This window comes from Tachypleus tridentatus, chromosome 3 (genome assembly GCF_004210375.1).
Source record: "Tachypleus tridentatus isolate NWPU-2018 chromosome 3, ASM421037v1, whole genome shotgun sequence".
Classification (NCBI taxonomy): Eukaryota; Metazoa; Arthropoda; class Merostomata; order Xiphosura; family Limulidae; genus Tachypleus; species Tachypleus tridentatus.
The window spans coordinates 66,808,606-66,815,961 of record NC_134827.1 but is presented as its reverse complement, the minus strand read 5'-3'; the positions used below and the strand labels follow the sequence as shown (position 1 = coordinate 66,815,961).

Here is a 7,356-nt window from a genome sequence, read left to right as displayed (position 1 = left end):
GTGTGGTTACAAGGTTAAACAAATGGCCCAAGCTCATGTAATGTAAGGGTAGAGACAATAATGCATAACATATAAATATTTACCAAAAATAACTTGATATTCAATTAGAAGATTCTATAAGCTATGCAAATGAAATTTGGAAACTGTAATATTAAAGACATATACATTTTATTAATTTTAGCGTGAAAATCACTTTGCTTTCATACTAGTCAGAGTTTAAAATTGAGACAAATCTTTATAAAAAAAAAGGTTCTTATGGATGGATTTTTTGGAGTTCCTCATTAGTTATTGTATCCACTATATTTTGTTTGATAAGAATCACTTCATTGTTTGTTCCTTTCAATTTTTCAGGAAATATTTTGGAGTGAAAATAGGCCTCTACTTTGCTTGGCTGGGATTTTATACCTGCATGCTGATCCCAGCTTCAGCAGTAGGAGTGCTGTGTTTCCTCTATGGGTTCTTCACCTTAATGGGTGATGCTCACAGGTATGAATAAAGGGAGAAAAAAGTTAAAAGAGTTATTAAACAGTTTATTATTTTTATAACTCATGTTTGATCATTTTCTAAATTATACTTCAGATAAATCAGTTACTTAGAGATATGTAATTGATGAAATGTGGTAAGTTATTAATCAGTGTTTAACTAATTAATTATTTTCACACAAGACATTTGTAGCTGGAATAATTGCAAAGAGTAATAATTGGAACCATTAATTTTTATTGGTTGATATGTTTTGAACCATTAATGTACCTTAAAATATTTTTAATAATTTTTGTGACAAATTGATTTAAACATAATTTCAGTTAATCAGTTAGTTTATGTGGCATTATGATTGATTTAAATGTTCAGCTGTACTGTGTTTATTCTATAAACTTAAAACAAAATTGCATTTTTTTTTTTACAGTAAGGACGTTTGTGAGTACTACAAAGACACAATTTTATGTCCTCGGTGTGACATAAAAGGATGTAAATATGAACTGAACAACTAGGACAGACATGCACTTTTGCCAGAATTACACATCTTTTTGACAATGGTGCTGCTGTATTTTTTGCTGTTTTTATGTCACTCTGGGGTAAGTATTATATAGATTTACCTGTTAAAATTATATAAATAATATTCTCTTCTTCAGACTCTGTTAGAGCTTTCATACACAAAATATCAAATTTTTTGTTATTTAGTTTTAAGACTTTTTTAAGTAATGCTTTTCTTGTGCCTATTTTCTTTTAGCATGTTGACTATCTAACATGCATAGTAATTTTGATTTTAAGATTAAAAATACTTGTATGCATCAGAAAATGTTCACATTTCACATATAAAATTTTTATAACCTCCAGATAATTATCAAACATTTTTGTACAGAAAAAACTTAATGTTTTGTCTGTTATTTTTACTAATGAAACTCTGTATGGGCTTGATAGATTTGACCACTATAAACAATTAGGAAATTAATATAAATAATGCCTTTTTTCATTCTAGAATAACTACAAACTATAACTCATATAAAATAGCTTAAATTTGATAACATCATACATTTATATACAAGGGGAGGTCAAAAAAGTGCCTCTCCCTTGAAAATGTTACTTTATTTGATATCATATTCGAACAGATCTTGTGAAGTGCATTTTACACATTTTTCTATTATCCACTAAAATATATAACAAATTAACAGCATTTTCAAGGGGGCCACTTTTCTTGTCCACACCATGTACAAATATAAATTTATTATTTTTATTATATTGATCTTTCAACTGTGTCTGGATAACAGTGTAGAAGTTACAATGACAGGGTGTATGTAAGCTCATGCTACCATATCCAGTAACATAAAACTGACCTTAGAAAGGACCTGAATTTTGGGAAAGTAACTCAGTAAGAAAATCCTCATGATATGTGTGGTAATGGATGCCTATAGCAAAAGGGTTACTTCAACATAAAAACGTCCAACATTCAGTGATGTCGAGAAACCCACTTGTTGACAAATTTATATGGAAAAACGGCTCGTTTGGGTTGAGAAAATATTTTACATAGAAGAGCGAACAACGTTTCGACATTCTTCGGTCATCATCAGGTTCACAAGAAAGAGGTAACTGACCGGAAGCTGACCACATGTTTGAAAGGGGTTGTGTAACTGAGTGTCGAAATGTAGAGGGCGGTATTAGATGTTTGAATATATAATTTTATTTATTTTATTATATTAATATAGGTATAAAGGCGTTCCTTTATATTGGTTTATTTTGGGTTTAAGTTGTTGTATAAGTAAGGCTTCTTTAATTTTGCGTTTGTTTCTTTATTTAGTATTTGAGTGTTTTCTATGGTTATGTTGTGTTTATTTGACTTGCAGTGTTCGAAAACGTGTGAAGGTGACTTTTTATGTTCTTTGAATCTGGTTTCCATTTTTCTACTTGTTTCTCCATTATAGAAGTCGTGGCAGTTATCACATTGTATTTTATAAATAATGTTGGTGTAGTGTTTGTCAGTGTAGTTTTTACATAATATAGACCTCAGTTTTGTGCCTGGTTTTTGAATAAATTTGGTATTAACTGGAATGTCATATTTTGTTACTAATTTTTGCCAAATGTTGGTTATTTGTTTGCTGATGTCAGGAATATATGGTATACAGCAGTATATGGTTTCGTGGTTTTTTGATTCGTGAGATATATTTACTTTAGTTGGTTGATTTTGCTTTCGGTCTGGCCTGGCATGGCCAAGCGCGTAAGGCGTGCGACTCGTAATCCGAGGGTCGCGGGTTTGTGCCCGCGTCGCGCTAAACATGCTCGCCCTCCCAGCCGTGGGGGCGTTATAAAGTGACGGTTAATCCCACTATTCGTTAATTAAAGAGTAGCTCAAGAGTTGGCGGTGGGTGGTGATGACTAGCTGCTTTCCCTCTAGTCTTACACTGCTAAATTAGGGACGGCTAGCACAGATAGCCCTCGAGTAGCTTTGTGCGAAATTCCAAAACAAACAAACAAACAAAGCTTTCTGACTAGGGTGTGTGTGCGTATAATGTTTTATACGGTTTGTGGAGCAAACTTATTGATGTTGATGAAGTATTGTTTTATTTTGTCTAATCATCGTTAATTTTATCTGGTGAGCATAGTTTTATGGCTGTGTTTATTTGGTTTCTTAGTATGTTGAGTTTTTGTTTTGTTTCATGTGCTGAGTCCCAAGGAATGTATAGTCTAGTATGGGTGATTTTTCGGTGGATTTCTGTTTTGAATTGTGTGTCAGTTCTTGTAATTTTGAGGTTAAGAAATGATATTTGATTGCTTTCTTCCTGTTCACATGTGAAGTTTATGTTGGGATGAATAGAGTTAATGTGATTGAAAAAATTAAGTATGTGTTCTGTAGATTTGAATCCCGCAACCGTGTCATCTACATATCTGTACCAGTATAGTGGTGGATGTAATGCTGTGTTAATTGCTTGTGTTTCAACTTGTGTCATAAAAATATTGGCTAGAACTGGTGATACTGCGTTGCCCATACTTAGACCATTTGTTTGCATATAGTTTTGGTTGTCGAACATGAAGTTTGTCTTTATGGTGGTGAATTCTATGAGGGTTGCTAACTGGTTACTGGGATTTTCTATAGTTGGGTTAGGGTCTCGGATATAGAGTTCTAAGGCTATCTTGCAGGCTTCAGTGGTTGGAACTTCTGTAAAGAGGGATATAACATCGAAACTGGCCATTAAGGCTTTATGATTAAGTTGATTTAGATTAGACTTGAAATTAAAAGAGTCTTTGATGAATGAGCTGGCTGATGTTACATATTTGGAGAATGCCCATGCTATGTATTTACCAAGATTGTAATTAAACGATTCATATGTGGACATTATTGGTCGTAATGGACAATCTGGTTTATGAGGTTTGGGGATGCCGTATATTTGCGGTGTGCTTGAGTCGGTTTTACGTAGGTAGGAATAAAGTGTTTGTGAAATTGTGTTGGCTTTTTTCATTTGTAGTAGTAATTTGTTCAGTTGCGTCTCGTGTGTCATTGTTGGATTTGTGTGTATTGGTTTAAATTTGTTCGTGTCTGATAGGATGTTATTCATTTTTTGGATGTATTCATTCGTGTTCATTATGACTATAGCGTTGCCTTTATCTGCTTTTAGAATTTTTATTCTTTTGTCTTGTTTTAGGTTTTTAATGGAATTAATGTCTCTTTTTGTAAGGTTGTTTTTTAGTTTTCTGTTTTGTGAAATTATGTTGATGGTTTTGTGAGAAAATTCTTTGAAAAAATCATTTAAGATGTTTTTAGGTGTTTCTGGAAAATGTAAATTTTTAATTTTACCTGGGAAGTTTGGCTGTTGGATGTCAATAAAATTATCTAAGTTGTCTTATTTCTGTTGGTTGTTTCCTTGTTTTTCTTTTCTGTAGAAAGTATCACAAGTCTCCTGGCTAGGCCTTCTAAACATGTTTTGATTTCTATGGTTGGAATGTTCCTAGGTGCTTAACAAAGGACTCAACTTTGCAATAGCTCAACTTCAATAACTGAAGTCTCACATCAAACACTTCAAATTAATTCCAAAAGCAAGTTATTACTTTGAGATATCTTGTCTGTAATTTGGGACTTTTCAAGGAAAAAGAAAACACTTTACAAAGTTTGTTATTACTAACACTTTGGTGAACAAAAATAGTTGAATAAATTATCATAAGCCATATCAGTTTCAAGAGTAATTTGCATTCTGTTGCAATTTCTGTCTTTAGTGATGATAAACTTTATCACTTTGTTTTTATTTACTTTCAGCTGTAATATTTCTTGAATTGTGCAAAAAGGTATTCAGAAAAAATTACCCACCACTGGGATATGACTAGTTTTGACACTTTAGAGGTAATGTGTACTTTTACCTTAGTAATTAATTTTATCACAATGGACTTGTGTATTTGACATGAACTTTTAACCATGGCAGTATACCAATTGTGATTGTGAAGGTACTAGTTGTGTCATGACAAATTTGACAGTAATCATACAAATATTTTAATTATATGTTGTCAGTGTTGACTGTTATGATTGCAAAGTGATTTTTCATGTTAAGATTAAAAATACTTCATTTAAAAAATTTTCAAATTTCACTTATGTAGTTCTTTAAACTTCCTTCATAAATATCAGATGATGTTTGCTGTCAGTAAAAAGTTTATTTTGTCTGTTATTTTACAAGCTGTAACTTTTAAATGATCAGCCAATCTAAACGTCCTCATAACCACCATAAAAAATTTTGAAATAATTGTAAATTACTTTTTATTCTGCTAAAATGACAGCAAATTGTGACAATATACATCTTCTGTTTCTTCTTAATCTTACAGTTTTATTGACTTTTGAACCATGTGTAACTATTAATCCTTGCTGTGAGGGTTGCAGGTTTTCATTCCCGTCACGTCAAACATGCTTGCCCCATTCAGCCATGGGGGCATCATAATGTGACGGTCAATCCCACTATTCGTTGGTAAAAGAGTAGCCCAAGAGTTGGCGGTGGGTGGTGATGACTAGCTGCCTTCCTTCTTGTCTCACACTGCTAAATTAAGGACGGCTAGCACAGATAGCTCTCAAGTTGCTTTGTGCAAAATTGAAAACAAACAAACAAACAATCCTTCCTCACAAGTTTTAAATCACTTGGTGAACTTTCAGGTCATGTTACCCTGTTGAATTACATTAAACAATATGAAGAATATTTCTTATTACTATTCATTATTTTAGCTAATTTAACCTAACAACTTTCTTGTTTTTTCATTTTAGTTACTTTTGTAGTAATAAATAAAGAATATTCATGAAAAACATAAAATGTACTGTTTACCAGCATCTTTTTTTTGTTCTTTACTGATAGCACTACCACACTAAATGCCCCCTGCTAGTGTAGCGGTAAGTCTATGGATATACAACATCAGAGAGAACTATTGGCAGCTTGTAAAAGAGAAGCTGTGATAGGTGTGCATGATAAATGACTCTAATTTCCTAGTGTATGACATCATGAACGAATAAGATAGAAAGCTGTAAAATAACTACTTTATAATAACTAATTTACATAAAATTATTCAATTCTTGGAGAGGTGATAAGTAAATTATAGAAAAAGGAAGAATCTAAGAACTTAAATACTATTAAAATTTGATTCAGTAATTACATTGTGATGCAAAGTTTACTTGTATACATCAATAATAAACTAGTTTAATTAAATTTTGAATTTAACTCTGTAAAAGGTTGTGACATATGCAATTTGACCTTCTTGATGTGAAAGGGTTAATGACCTTGTTTTCCTGCCTCTATTGGGTGCACAGGACAAGTTTGTTTGTTTCCAGTATGATATTTACAGCTACTCTCTAGTATTTCCCTTTGAACATCTTTTCAAACTTTGTCTTATAAAAATAATGTGTGAATGTTCCCTAAAGGCATTCTTTTGAGAACATTTCTCAAAAATACATGTTTAAAAATGTAAATTTCTTAACAGATAGATATGATGTTTTACCTGAACTCTGATCATAATGTGGTTTGTTTTTATATCACCAGGAACATCCAAGGCCAGAATATTTAGCTAAATTATCAACAGTAAAGAAAAGGAAAGTAAACTTTATTGCAGGGGTGAGAACAGCACTGTTATCAATTTATAATAAACATCAAAACAAACATCTGACTTTTTGTCCAGTTGTTCCCACAATTTGTCTTGTTTTTATACAAGTCTAGATCTATCTGTTGATGATGATTTTACAGTGTTGTAGTTGATTATCAGATTATAAGTTTTATGATGACAGTAAAAGTGTTTGGTATTGGTTTTACAACAAAACTGTAATTAAATATACTCTATCAAACAAAATTAACAAGCTATGTATCTTTTGTATAAATTCTTTCTTAAAATTTTTAAACTTAAAAAAATGCCTTATTCTTCTTGAAAAATGCAGTTATTTTGAGTAAATGGTATTCAAAGGTACAATTTTAAAAGGGTGATAAAACACTTTTCTAAAAATAATTCAGTGTAAATGCATTACATGTAGTTTAAAAGATAGCAGAGTATAAAAAATAGATGTGAATAACAAAAGTTTAAAAGATCTTGATCTTATGCTTGTTTCAAATATTCTCATTTAAAGTTCCCTGCCTGGCTGCCAGGTGGTTAAGGCACTCGACTCGTAATTATAATGTGATGGTCAATCCCATTATTTGTTCGTAAAAGAGTAGCCCAAGGGTTTGCAGTGGGTGGTGATGACTAGCTGCCTTCCCTCTAGTCTAAATTAGGGACGACTAGTGCAGATAGCCCTCGTGTAGCTTTGTGTGAAATTCAAAACAAAGCAAATCATTTAAAGCTCATTACATTTATTTTATCCCATTTTTTAAAAAAACAAACAAACAAGTTAGATTTTCCAATGCCTAAGTTGTG

The 7,356-nt window shown here is 31.9% G+C and overlaps 1 long non-coding RNA gene across 1 annotated transcript; it reads left to right on the top strand.

Moving 5' to 3' along the window:
- Positions 1–356: 356 nt before the first annotated feature.
- On the top strand, positions 357–6,510 carry LOC143247028 (uncharacterized). The gene is made up of 3 exons (XR_013026316.1): positions 357–486; positions 905–1,073; positions 6,495–6,510. It is a non-coding gene; the product is annotated as an uncharacterized LOC143247028 (long non-coding RNA).
- The last annotated feature ends 846 nt before the right edge of the window (positions 6,511–7,356 follow it).